Source organism: Mustela lutreola, chromosome 14, assembly GCF_030435805.1.
Source record: "Mustela lutreola isolate mMusLut2 chromosome 14, mMusLut2.pri, whole genome shotgun sequence".
NCBI lineage: Eukaryota > Metazoa > Chordata > Mammalia > Carnivora > Mustelidae > Mustela > Mustela lutreola.
In genome coordinates, this window is record NC_081303.1 from 12,367,525 (window position 1) to 12,381,729 (window position 14,205).

The 14,205-nt window shown below is 56.2% G+C and overlaps 1 protein-coding gene across 5 annotated transcripts in view; it reads left to right on the forward strand.

The window, feature by feature from the left end:
- The first annotated feature begins 945 nt into the window (after positions 1-945).
- The window catches only part of TRAF5 (TNF receptor associated factor 5), a 44,967-nt gene continuing 31,707 nt past the window's right edge, over positions 946-14,205 (forward strand). For 2 of the 5 annotated variants that reach the window (XM_059147107.1, XM_059147111.1), the window contains exon 1: positions 946-1,086. The gene's annotated coding sequence lies outside the window, so the exon portion shown is untranslated. The other 3 variants (XM_059147110.1, XM_059147108.1, XM_059147109.1) reach the window with 3 other exon arrangements.

Genomic DNA, 14,205 nt, shown 5'->3' on the forward strand with positions numbered 1-14,205 from the left:
TCCTGAGATCGAGCCCAGCATCGGGCTCTCTGCTCAGCAGGGACCTGCTTTCTCTCTTTGCCTGCCTCTCTGCCTACTTGTGATCTCTGTCAAATAAATAAATATAATCTTTTTTAAAAAATTTATTTATTTATTTATTTGTCAGAGAGAGAGAGAGAGAGAGAGAGAGAGAGAGCACAAGCTGCAGAGGGAGAAGCAGGGTCCCCGCTAAGCAAGGAACCCGATGTGGAGTTCCTGGGACTCCATCCCAGGGCCCTGGGATCATGACCTGAGCCAAGGCAGATGCTTAACAGAGCCCCCCAGGCGTCCCCACAGAGGAGGTTTATACAGACTACAAATATCATTCAGAGCCGAGGCTCATGGAGAGAGGTATCGTAAGAAGTCCCGCGTTTAGGAATCTGGTAGCTAGAGCCCTTGCGGAGGGTCCAGCTGCCCGCATACCACTTCAGGTCCCTTCTTTGGACCTCAATAACTCATACGTAAAATGAGGAGGACCAGGCCTCCTTTGCAAGGTTATTTAGAAGATCCGAAGAGATGTTTGGGAACCCCTTGGTCCTCGACCTCTCTAAGGGATTGCTAGCCCAGCAGCAAGGAAGAGGGCTGGCAAATTTGAGCTACTGCTAAAGGAAGATCAAGAGGGACTCATTGGAACCAGACCTGAGAACTTGAACTATTGGAGTCAAAGCATGAAGAAGGGTTGGCTGAGTTTGGTCGTCCCAGGTTGAAGGGTGAGATGTGCACGGTTGGAAGGCACTAGAGGACAATCTGAAATGCTTTTTATTTCTAAGTATTTGGAATTCTAGCGCGGGTTGGTTAGATTTCTCAGTGCTCGGCGTTCTACCCAGCACCTTCCTGCGCCTCCGCCCTTCCCCCCGGCCTGCGCCCCTCGCCCTGACCGCCCGCGGGCCCCGCCCCAGGCCCCTCCCGTCCCGGGTCCCGGGCCCGCCCTCCCTCCTTCCCCCGGCCGGGCTCGGCGCGCAGGGCTCCCGGGCTGAGAGCCTCGCCCCCGCCTCGCCGCCGGCCGCTGCCCAGGATAGCCGCGCGCCTGCGGACCCGCGCCCGCGGACTCCCCGCGCGGAGCCACACGTGAGTCCCGGCAGGTCGCCGCCCCGGCGGTGGCAGCGGCGACCAGCCCCGCGGCTTTTGGGCCGGAGTGAGGGGCCGAGGAGCGCCTGTCGGCTCGTCCGGTTTGCTTTGAAACCGAAAGCGCCGCGGCGGCGCGAGCCCCGCACCCTTCTCCCCGCGCCCGACGCCGGGCTGCTGGGGCCCCGGGCCCGGACGCCCGCCCCTCCCGCCCCGCTCGCGTTCAGCGAGTGCCGCGACCCGCGCTCAGACTCGCGCGGGGAGGGCGCGGGCGGTGGGCGCGAGGCGGACGGGCCGGGGTAGCCCGCGGGGCAGGTGGCCGCCGCCGCGGGCGAGGGGGTGCGGAGGCGGGTGTGGGAGACAGCTGGGCTCGGCGGCTCGGAGCGGGGTTTCTAAGCAGGGGAAGGCTGTGTGGTGTGGACGCAACTGGGGGCCCCGAGCTGGGGAGCTGCTCCAGAGCGCGCCTAGGTATCGGAGGGACCGGGTTCAGGTCGGGGGACGCAGGGCGGGTTTCAGGTGAGCCGGGTGCACACGCTCTGCAAATCCCGGGCGCCCCCTGCGTGCCCTTGGGCACCCCCTCCACCGTGTCTGCAGGACTTCTCCGAGCGGAGCCCTCCGGAATGGAACCGGAATAGGAGAATGAATGGAAACCTCCGCAAACTGTTCGGTTGGGAGTGCTCAGTTAGACACACAGCACAGCACGAGACGAACCCGACGCTGCACACGCAGACCCTCAGCTGAGCTCGGAGGGGTCTTGGAGGAAACCAAGGTTCGGGGAGGTGAAGTGCGTGGCCAGGGACACCCAGAGAATTGGTGGAATCTGGGTTTTCCAGACCAGATTGCCTCCCCCTTGGTCCTGCCCTGCAGGGTTTTGGCAATTGTGAGACTTTTCAGTGAATCCTGGGGCCGCAGTCTTGTGGTTCACCCTGCTGCTCCGCTCTGCCGCTGCCTCCTTTCTCGGCGGGTTCTGCCCCCTCCTGCAGAGTTTCCATATTTGGCTATTTCAGATTTACTTTCTCCTAACTCAAGTTATCTGGCTGGGGCTGCAGGGCGGCTCCGGGCGAGCGCTGATGTAGGTGGAGGGAGGCGTGGCTCCCCGCCCCGGCCGGGCCTGCAGCCCCACCCTTTTCAGCCCCGCGCTCTGACCCGTCTTCTGTGAGCACAGGGATCTCGTAACCAATTTAATTCAGAAAATATTTACTGGGCACAGGTGCTGTGTGGCTGGGGCCCGTGGAATACGGTTTCTTCCTCCAGGGGCGTTTGCATTTGAAAAGGGCCCTGGAAGACAAAATGCAAACACAGTGACGAATAGAACATGCTTGTCAGTGCCTGTGAGGGAGTTTTAGGCCGGGAAAGGCCAGGTCGGACCTCCCAGATCCGGAGTGCTGCGGGGGCCGCTGTGCCCTTCTCACTTGGCGGATGGGAGCGTGTTAGCTCTGTGGCTGGTTTGGGTGAAAACCACAGCTGAACTCTCTCATCCCGCAGTTCTCCAGTTTGCACAGGACAGACAGACATTGCCGCGGGAAAGATGGATGTGAGATGCAAGCAGAAAGTCGCCAGCCCCTGTAGACTCTTTCTTGGTTTTATTGTTGTTTTGTTTTGAACTCTGCGGAGTGGATTGGCCCTCATCCTGGAACCTCCCTCCCCTAGTCCTAGACAGAAGCAGAAGAAAGTCTCCTATCTGAGCCAGCCTCTGGATGTCCTGCTGGGGGGGTGGTGATGGAGGAGTTGATTTTCTCAAGTCCTCTGGGCTGCGGGCTGAGGCAAGGGGAGTAGGATGGACAGCGTGTCCATCTGTCAGCAAGCCACCCCCTGAGTTCCCACTGGCCATGGGTGGCAGGGCAGTGGGAAGAAGAGGGAAAGGAGAGGAGGCTCCATCCACGGAAAGTACCAAGTGCAGTAAGTGGGCTATTTCAGTGGGGGTGGGGGCGTGATGTGCAGAGTGAGGGAGCTGGGTGCCTCTGAGTCAGTCCTCTTAGGCTAGCCGTGGGAAAGGCTCGTCGGCGTTTAGGCAAGCAGCCCTTCTGTGATTATCTCAGCTTCACTGCGGAGGACCCTGAAGAAAAGTAAGTCCCTGTTTATGAAACTCTTTGCTTTTTAAAGCGTTTTCTCATCACTGTTCTCATTTGTCCTCCATGGTATCCTAGCGAGTCAGGCCAAAGCAGGATTATTGTCTACATCTCCCAGATGGTGAGGATAAAGCATGGTGTGTAGTAGACCTTGAGGCTCCCGGGCTGGGCCTGGTGTCTGGCTCCAGGCCCCCGCCCCGGTTTCTCAGAGAGCGAAACCTGCCTGCCTCCTCCTTGGCCAGACTTTGATCATGCACGTCTGGTCTGTTCCCACCGACGTGGAGCAGGTTCTGGAGACTCTTCCCTGGCCAGCGTGTGAACAGACGGCCGCTCTGCCCAGCTGAGTGAACTGGGGGCAAGACCTGTGTCTCTTCTTGTTTGTATTCTGGAGTCTGGTGTACAAGAGACCTAAACAGATGTCTGCGTCCAGTGCATCTGAGATGTGTCTCCCTTGGGCTCGGGGCTGGTAGGGGCTGATAGCTGGGGAGCAGGTGCTGGGTGGGGCCCTAGAGAAGATGAGCTGCCTGCGGCAATCGCTTAGATCCCAGAAATCCGAAGAGCCCTGGGCAATTTGAACATAGCCTGTCTTACCTGGTTAACCTCTCCCTGCTTCCCTGAGAGAAGGGAGAGGCCGGGGCTGTTCCTTCCACTTAGCTGGCTTCTAGCTGGGGCTCAGAAGTGACCGGAACGGTCTCGCAGAATGTAGGCACCAGCCAGGACCCGGCCCAAGTCCTTGAACTCTAAGTCCCGTGCTCTTCTGTTGTTTCAGCTAGAGGAAGTCAGGGTTCCGGATGGGAGGAGCGGGAGGGAACCTGAAAGGCATTCATCAAAGGCGACCTGATGCCTTCGTCCCTGTACTGCGGTCTTTAAGAGCTAATAGACCAAGGGAAGGGGAAACAGTGGCACACGCTGTCTCTTAAGAGCTTTTTCTGCCCAGATGGTGGCTTTTACTGAGGGCTCCTGGGGCAGGAGTCATCATCGTAGCCAAGCTGTGTGGGTGTCTGCGTGCGTGTGTTGGGGGAGAGAACATGTCCCAGGGGCAGAAGTGATCCCCAGGGCGGGAGGCTTCCTGCCCTGGCTGAGGCCAGGGTCAGGCCCCATGGAGTTTGTTGCTTTGCCCCGAGGAAAGCTTTATTTGGAGGGTCAGACAGCCGTGGATCCATGTGGCCCCCCGCAGGCCCTGTCTTGTGAGGAAGTGGACTCGAGGACCAGAGAGGAAATAAAAGTGAAAATACTCACTAGTCCCGACAGAACAATTCAAAATCCATTTGCAGGGACAGTGATGAGTGTGCCCGTTGTTATCAGGAGCAGGTGGGGGGTGCGTGCCAGGATAGGGCAGTAGCAAGAGGGAGGCTATTGGTGTGTCCCTGCAGGGTCTGTGGGGGGCGCCCCTCCCAGGGGGTGTGAGCAGGGAAGGGGGACCCGGCTCACTTTCAGCAGTTCCCCACGCCTCATGGCTGGACCCGCGCTCCACAGCTTCTCTGCTCGCCAGTTCAGAACATCCCTGGGATTTCCCCCATGGCCTGTTTTCTCTCGGGGAAAAGGTACTCTCCTGACTCACGGGAGAACACCTTCTCCACCTACACCGCCGATTCACCCCTCTCCTCCCTCTGCCAGGTTCCCTCCCTTGTTCCCTGACCACTCACTCCTTCCTCTGCCCCACTAGCTTAGCCTCTGTTAAACAGGAAAACCCGGTGTTTATGCACCCCCTGTTCTCTCCCTTTCACGGAGAAGCTTCTGGAATGGGGGCAGCCGGTCTTTGCACTTAGGCTGTATTCCTCCCTCAGCGCCGAGCACCTGCCCTGCCGCTCAGATTGCCCGAAGGGTTCTGGGGCTGGTAATCCTCAGTTGCCAGCCTGCTCTGCAGCTGTTGCCCATCTCCTCGGAGGGGCCCCCCGTCCCCACCAATGCCTCCGCCTTCACCCTAAGCTTCTCATCTTCCTTCAGCCCTGCAGATGCCGGTATGAGGCTCTGGCTGTGCCCTCCGGTTGAGCCTCTATGCCCTGCGCTCTTCTCCCTAGAGCCTTCCGGACCTCCCAAGGCTTAAACCAACACCCTTAAGGAAAGCTTTCTGTCTCTCCCCCAGCTCTTTTCCTGGCGGCTTGATTTGTGACACACAAAATCTTCACCATGATGTTTCGGGAGGCCCTCTCCCACCTGCTGTGTAGTGGAAATAGTGTGGACTTTCAAAAGCTGGGAGCTCTGAGTTCAAATCTGCATTTATGGCTTGCTGGTTGTAGTTGTGTGATCTGGGCAAGTTGGCCAACTTCCAGGAGCCTCTGTGTTTCCTCAGAGAGACTGTAGGGTCACTCACTTGAGGCTGGTGAAAGGATTCAATGAGCCAGCATGTACACAGAGCCTGGTGTCTGGTTGGGTGCTTAGTAAAGCTGGTTTTCTTCTTCCGTGTGTGGGAGCGCAGTAGGGAGTTGTGGGGTCTCTGGGGAGGTGCACAATGTGTGTCTAGCCTAAAGGCATTCAAATTTAAGTTAAAAACAGACAAACAAAAGAACTGCCAAGTGCCAGGGCAGACCATCATTTGGCCTGGTGCTGTCACTTTGCAAGCTCTACACCTGGCAGACCTCAGTCTCCAGGGGCAGGTGAGCTGGGACAGGGCAGGGCACCGTGGGGAGAAGCCGGGACAAGCCCTTGGCAGGCAGAGGGCAGAGAGGAGGGCAGATAGCAGCAGATAATGGAGACCCGGCCCCAGGGAGTAGGTTTCAGGGGCAGGATTCCAGTCTTTAGACTGATCTGTGGGCAGAGCAGCTGCCACCTCGGAGGGAAAATAGTGCTGGGTAGGGAGGTGAATCAGGGACCCCGCAGACGACATAGAATGGATTTTGAAAGCAAAAATAGAGCCACTGGCTTGATTACCAGGAGTAGAGCTGTTCCTTCAGTGGGGTCTAGCTATTCAATCAGAGCGGAGTGTGGAGTGAAGTTGATGGGTTCTGACTGTCAGTCCAAGCCCGTCCCAACCCCCCAACTGGGAGGGAGTAGGAACAGTCAATCTGTGTGCTGAGCCTTCCTTTAGAGAAACCCTTGGAGCCAAGGTAAAGCCAAATACTCATGAAAGTGCCACTTCTGCCTTCCTGACTTGAAGATTCTGAGGAAGAGGCCGGACAGACACCTGTGATGCGCCCTGGGAGAACTCACCATGCTTCCCTGGGTTCCAGGCAAATAAGTTAACAGAGAGGGAAGACTTCAGTGTTACGGAAAGTCGCAGAATTGAAGTGATTCAACAACGGGGTGGGGTTATGCCAGGAAGCCCTCCGAAGGCATGAGGAGAAGTGGGCAGGAAGGGTGGGAAAGGTGTTGGACTGCGGGCAAGCGCATTTCAAATGGGAATAAAGGAAGGAGGGAACAGTTGCCCTTCGTGGATGGGAAATAGATTATTCTGGAGCAGACCGACTTCCTCATATTGAGGTTTTATTTGAAAAGCCGGTAATTTGGGATGTTGCTTCAACGGCTCAGTGGCACTTCTGGAGATCTTTTAGAGAATGTCTGACCCCGTGGATATTAGCTGTGGACAGCCAGATGCTAAATTCTTTCGATCCTTCCTTGACAGTAATTCCAGACGTGTGACTTCAAGCATTCACTTCCCTGATACTGGATCCTTCCAACAAGCATGAATTCTCTAGGGCCTGTGTCTTCTGCCGCGCAGCCGAAATGCTTGGTCCTCTCAACGGCAGTTCTGCTTGGCTTTGTTAAAGGGCTATAGAGTCTTTTCGATCTGATGTATCTGTTCCTCTCTTCACATCCTTTCTTCTGCCTAGAGTGCCTCCTGTTTTAATCTACTAATTCCTGCCCTTCACCCTTTTCAAAGAAAACGCAAATACATCTCTTGTTGGGAATGCTTCCCCAAGACCACACCCAGGTTCTGCCATATTCTCTGAGGACTCACAGGAGTCAGCATAGGGTCATACAGCTACGATTCGTTACAGTGGAAGGATGTAAAGCAAAACTGGCAAAGGAAAAAGGCGCATGGGGAGAAGTCCGGAGGAAGCCAGGCGCAAGCTCCAAGAGTCCCTCCCACCAGCGACATCATACAGGATCCTGTAGACTTGTGACCATGCGTCAGATGTTGTCTACCAGAGAGGCTCATCAGATGCCCAGTGCCCAGGGTTTTTACTGAGGTTTGGTCATATAGGCATCCCCTGCCTAACTTATACCAAAATTCCAGACTTCCAGAAGAAAAACAGGTGGTCCGCAACAACCACATTGTTTGTGAAAACAGTTTGGGCACCGTGCACCACCCGAATCAGTTAGGAGAACCTGCCACAAATCTGCCCTCCAAGATGTTAACCAAGGGCCATCCTTAGAAGCAGAACTTTCTCCGGACGGCAGTCTCAAGCCTGCTATGTTACCTCTTTTCTGCATGGCTTCCCTGCACGATTCCATGCATCCGTGCCTAGCTGCGGAGAAAATCCCTCTAGATACAAGCTAAGAGACTTAGGACCGGCCCAGCATGGCCACCTACCACTAGTGAGCCTTTGAACGCATTTTTTCCCCTCATTCGGAAGAGGGGAATTATAATTCTTCTTTGTAGGCCTCAAGGGTGACTGTGAGGACCAAAGACATGACATAGTGGATACTCCTCTTGTCCCTCTTAGCTGAGCTCCCACCGTATGTCAGCTGCCGGGTGAGCCTATGGGAGCACAGAGCGAAGCGTGGTGTCGTGGCTTTGAGAGGAGACCAGCCCGAGATTAAGCCAGCACTTACCACCCATGTGACCTTGCACCCGTTTCTATAATCCTAATTGGAAGAATAATAAGTGAATAAATAATAAATAATAGGTGAATAAATAGTGAATTATAAGTCTAGTGCCCATACCTCACTGGGTTGCTGTGCAAAGTGGGAACAACTCCCGTAAGCTTCTCGCACTTTGTAGGCACCCAAAGTGGCAGGTCTCCATTCACCCAGATATCTGAGTGCTTGCTCTGGGCCGGCACCGTAACAACCCCCGACCCCTGCCCTGCCTTCCCTTTGCTGGTGCGGATTAGTACTGAAGGAGGAGGAGGGACCTAACCTGGCTGAGGAGGCAAGTGAAGTCCTCCCTGAGTCTGAGATGCTTAAGCTGGGCCTCAGGGGGGGTTCGCTGTGTGAGCGGGAGATGAGGGGAGACCAAAGCTCGCGCAGAGGGAGGGCAGCCTGCGGGGTGAAGGCTGTGGGGGGGGGGGCAGGTTTGCCTCTTGTGTGAAGAATGGCAAGCAGGAGGCCAGGGAGGGCGGAGAGTGCGGGGTGGGCAGGAAGGGGCTCTCAGGGGACCCTGGGGGTGTGGGCAGGACCGCTGCCGCATGTGTCAGGGCTTGGGGACATGCAGAGGATTGGGAGGCGCTGAAAAGATTGTGCAAGTCATGCACTTGGTGTTCTCAGAAGCTCAGTTAGGCTCGGTGTGAAGAATGCTCTGGAGGAGCGCGTGGGTGAGGCAGACCAGTTGTAGGAGGCTGTGTGGTGGGCCCAGTCAGTGGGGGCGCCGGCTTGAATCAGGGTGTTGGTCGCGCAGGGTGGGGTGGAGAGAAGGAGGTGGCGTGTACCCACGTACCCGTCAGGTACCCTCAGGGGGGCGTCCGTGATTGACAGGATGGGGGCCGGGGTGGGGAGGGGGAAGGCATTGACCCGGGTGATGCCAGTCGTCTGGCGACAGCAGGAAGATGGAGAGGGGGTCTTCACAACGAGGCAGCTCTGGAGAGAGAGCAGGTCAGGGGAGGGAAGGCGTTGGTTTCGGAGCGCCTGCAAGATGGGCGGAAGGAGGCACAGGGTAGGCAGCCTGGACGTGAGTCTAGACGGCAGAGGAGGTCCAGGGTGGCAAGAGAGAGACGGTTGGGAGCTGTTAGTTCATACGTTATCTCTGGTGCTGGACGGTGTGGTTTCAGGGAAGCTAAAGGGAGTGTGTGTTGGGAGAGGGTTTGGGGCGTAACAATGTCAGATGTTGCTGAGAAGCCAGGTCAGATGAAGACTGAAAATGGACCATTGGCTGTCACTGCTCTGGGTGGCTTGGTGAGGATGTGAGCCGGGCTGGGGTGGGCTGAGGATTGGAGAGAAGCGAGGCCAGTGGAGACGTCCCTCCACTGGGTGTGGGTGATGGTGAACGAAGAAGTTTGGCCTTGAGAGGAAGGAGAGAGCTCGAACTTTCGAGAAATATGAGAGTGAGGGTTTTTAGTGTTGCTTTGATCTCTGGAGAGACCTGTGTGAGAGCTGATGGAAGGAGCCGGCTGACAGGGAGAGGTTGACGATGGAGAAGGCGGGGTGGGAGACAGTGGATGTCAAGTCTAGTCCCCCCGAGAAGGCAGGAGTTCAGGACAGGTGGAGAGGTTGGCCTAATTCAGAGGTTGCCTCTAATACACCCTGGGAGGGGGAGGGCAGAGCAGGGCACCCCTCATTTCCCCATGCAGGGAGACGTGCAGGTCTGGTGGCAGGAAGTGGAGGTCGTTCTGGTCGGAAGACTTCTGTTTTTTTCTGTGCAGTAGGAAGTGAAGTTTCTGGGTTGCTGGGGGAGGGGTGGGCGGTGGGGGGCGTGGTCAAGGTTTGTGGAGAAGAGAAAGGTTTGAAATAGATACTGAAAAGAGGAGAATGAGCTGAAAAGGAAGAACTGGCCTCAAACTCTGTTACCTGTCAGCATGGTGAAGCTTCCCGAAAAAGACCCTGGCAGATATGATGTCGGCTCTCTAGCACCTCGTGAGGCTCTTGAATGAGGGCCCCATACGTGTTTATTGATGGAAAGGTCGGCCTGTCTACCTCTTTTTTTTTTTTTTTAAAGATTTTATTTATTTACTTGAGAGAGAGACAGTGAGAGAGAACATGAACGAGGAGAAGGGCAGAGAGAGAAGCAGACTCCCCATGGAGCTGGGAGTCCGATGCGGGACTCGATCCCGGGACTCCAGGATCATGACCTGAGCCGAAGGCAGTCGTCCAACCAACTGAGCCACCCAGGCGTCCCCGGCCTGTCTACCTTTAAAAATCCTTTCCGGCATCTTCCCCACCTTGCCCCCGTGCCACCTCCCCAGGGGCTAGCTCCTATTACTAGGGGTGAGGAGTGAGGCTCAAACTCGGCTTTTCCAGCCCCATCTGGCGGAACCCTCCCCTCCTGACCCTGACTCCCCTTCCCCAAGTCAGCCAGCACCGGCCAGCATGGCCATGTCTAACTGGAACTGGTGGGACGTCAGGACTTAGAGTTGAGATGAGATGGTTCAGGCACCAGAAAGCAGGGTGGGTGGGCCATGAAGCTTTCCGTAAGGCAGTCATTCAGTCTTTCCGTCCGTGTCTGTGGTGTACCTGTCACTGCACCGTTCCAAGTGTCGGGGCCTCAGCAAACCAAAGAAGCCCCTCTGTCCCCGTGGGGTGTGTGTTCCGGCCGGGGAGGCTCGGCGGTAAAGAAGTGAACCCATATCACGCCTGATGGTGGTGAACGCTTTGGAGAAAAATCCCTCAGGGGAAGGGGGTGTGTAGTCAGGGAGGTGGTGTTTCCAGGTGGGGCGCTCTGCGAAGGCCTCCCTTGTGAGGCAGCATTTGAGCAGACAGCTGAAGTGTGGGGACAAGCCATTCCAGCCTCAAGGGGACAGACAGCAAGTCAGGGCTCTGGCAGCAGTCAAGAAGAAGCACGGCCAGCGTGGCTAGAAAGTGTGGGCAGGAGGAGAGCGCTGGAAAATGAGGACAGGCCAGATCGTGCAGGCCTCGAAGAACACTGGCTTTACCCCTGAGAGCAGAGGGGTGGCACATCTGACTTCTGTATTTCAACAGATGGTTTGGCTGCTGGTGTGTGACTGGGCTCCACAGGGAAGGGCAGAGGCAGGAGACCAGCTGAGAGACCCGTGCTGCTTCCGGTGGGGAGATGAGGTCGGCTTGGAGCAGAGGAGTTGTGCCAAAAGTGCCAAAAGTAGTTGTGCCAAAAGCCGTTTGAGATGTTTAGGAGAAGAGCCGGGAGGAAGAAGAGCTCTGTTGTGGGGGGCAGGGTAGGAAGAGCCAAGGGTGATCCCAAAGTTTGGGTCCAAGCAGTAGGGTGATGGGTGGCGCCCTTTCCCTGGGGTGGAGGAAGGCTGGGGAGGAGCAGGTTGGGGGGAGGTGCTTGGCTGTGTTACTACTGAGGGGTCTGGCGAGTGAACAAGTTGGTGTGGGCCAGGTGGCTGGGATAGGAGAGGCCCAGATTGCAGACAGAAAGCGGGGTGCTGTCGGCCTCAGATGCCATCCAAGGCGGGAGCTAAGATGAGCTCAGCTGGAGAAGGAATGTGGAGAGAAGAGCACCAGCCTGGGTCCTCGGAGCCATGGGGAAATGAAGAGCAGCCAGTGGGGGGGAGGGGAATGGTCTAGAGGCTGGCCTAGCGGTCCAGCTCCGTGCGTCTCACATGATGACCTGCTGTAGACTGTACCCAGAAACTTGTTTCGTAAGCTGACTTCTAGCTGCTACTGAGAGATCCCATTCTGAAGTACATTATAGGCCAGGCCAAAGTATTGCAACAAGTAGGCTCCTCAAACAGGTCTGTTTCTCTGGGGGAAGGCGCCCAGGCCAGCATCTCTAGCCTGTTCCACTCTTCACTCACACTCTTCAGGCAAATGCTTGTTGGACTTGGTATGGTCCCCACTGGGACTGACGTGTCTGGGAGACCGGAACTATCTGGTCACTTGGGGTCCTCCCCCACTGTAGAGTGAGGCAGGGGCCTCTGCACACAGCAGGCGCTGTATAAATGCTGACCGGGCGTGAAGGATGGACACGCGTGGATATTAAGTAGCTTCTTTATGTCTGGGGCACTGTGTGCTAGTAATTTACGTGATTCAACACATTTAATTCCAACTCCAAGCTTTAGAGGCAGGTACTATGATTGTCCCATTTGCCAGATGAGGAAGAGAGGACCCAGGTAAGTGGGTGGCAGAAGGAACTGAACCCTACGGTCTGATTCCAGAGCTGGTCTCTAGGCTGTGCTGCCTCTCACCCAGATCTCTCTCTGTGTCGGGTGGAATGGGGTGAATTTCCCTCTGGCCATGACACAGAGCCGAGAGCACTGGACTCGGAGTCCGGGAGCCTGGACTGACATCCTGCTCCGCCGCATGCTAGCTATGAGGTGTGCGCAAGTGGCTTCACGGCTTGGGCCCCAGGTACAGACTCCATCAGCACGGTGACGCTGGTAACGTTGCCACAGGGTTAGTGCAAGGACTGGGTGTGATGCTGTGTGTGAACCTACAAACTGCTAAGTACTAGTGTGTGTGAATGGTAGTGTTAGTGTTATTATCTTGAAAATTCAAACCGTGGAACCTCCAAGATTATCCAAAAAAGTTGCCAGAGAGGTATAGATCGTAGGAAAACCCAAATAGACCTGGTTCCCACCAAAATAATTCCTTGGTACGCTTTTTAATTTACTGATGTTTTATTCTTTTTCTTTTTAAAAAAGATTTTATTTCTTTATTTGACACACAGAAAGAGAGATTGCAAACAGGAGTGCGGGGGCACAGAGGGAAGGGGAGACGCAGGCTCCCGGCCAAGCAGGGAGCCAGATGCAGGGCTCCATCCCGGGACCCTGGGATCATGACCTGAGCTGAAGGCAGACGCTTAACTGACTGAACCACAGGCACCCAAATTACTGATGTTTCTGCTTGAGATTTGGTTTGATGAGTGTCACTGTGTTTCCAAAGCTGTGACACATTAGCTTGCTGATCTCTTAAGCCCTTGTACAACTGGCTGGGAAGAAGCCATTCTTTCCAATTCTTTCTCTTTCTCTCTTGCCCCTCCCCATCCCCCATGGGCTTGCTTCCATCTCTCCCTCTTCTGCTGTCTTGATCCCAAGAACCCAATGTCCAGGGTTGTGTGAGGGGCTAGAAGGTTCCATGAGCAGGACTCAAGGACGCCTGCCCTTGTGTGGGCTGGGCATCTGGGCTACACCTGGAGTAGTAGACCTCAGGAAGCTTCTAGGTTATATGGCCATAGTACAGAGCCGGCATGAGAGGGCCACCTGTGGTCCCATCTGCTTTCTCCCTGGGCCTGGGCGGGAGCTGGTCTCCCACTGGTTGGAAGAGGGTAGCTCCGTCTGCCCCTTGCAGAACATCGACTCCTGCCCCAGCCCCAGCCTCTCGGGGCTCTGAGGCAGCCGGTAGTGTTCACACGTCTGTGGTCTGCTTTGGAGACATGACCTGGCCCAGAGGAACCTATGCATGAGCTGGTATGAGAGATGAGGCATGGCTAGAGTGATGTTGGCCTTTGGTAGCTAAAAGTCGCCAAAAGGTCAAGCCAAGCCTTCTGAATCCACCTTGGCACGTCTGTTGTGTATCCTGTCTAGGGAGCTCTTGGGTCTCTCCCCTTTCCACAGAGCACGCGTAGCCCGTGAATGATGGGGCCGGGCAGAGGCTTCTGAATTCCAAGCCGGATCTCAGCGTCTCAGCCATTGTCTGTTGACTCTGTCTCCAAACTGCCACGTGGCTCTGCTTGCCGGGCCCCTGGAATCTCCGTCTCCCCATGCATGTGAGGGGATAGGATGGTCAGGAAGGGAGAGGCAGAGAAAATCCTAAGGCTCAGCTGATGCCCCAGGCCGTGGTGAAGTAGGGATCCCCACCCACATTTGGGAAGAAGTCCGGTTGGGACGAGGTGGCCTTTCCCATGAGGAGAGGTGGGAATTTGGCGAGGATGGGGGACAGAGGCTGACCCAACCTCAGGGGAGTCCCACAGGGAGCCCTGCAGTAGTGTGGCCAGGGGTGGGAGAAGGCCACACAGCACAGTGTCCCCAGGACCAACAGATCAGGGGGTTTCAAGGAGGAAGTACTTAATGCCACATAAAGGGCAGCAGGGTGCAATTTAGGACAGACTCATTGGTGAGTCTGATTGTGTGATTACAGTGTAGGTCATCGAACTAATATAATATGCATTTCCCAAGCCCTTGGGCACCCCCCCCCCCCCACCGCCCACCCATCACCCAGATGATTCAGGGCCCCCTGGCTTGTTCAAGGGCAGGGTTCAGAGACCTGGGAGAACAGGCCAGGCTGCAGGGGAAGCCTAGGAGGGACCCAGGACTGCAGGCCCTGCTCTGGAGCTGGCAATGGAAGGGTGTGTGTGTGTGGGGGGGGGGGGGGTGGCGGG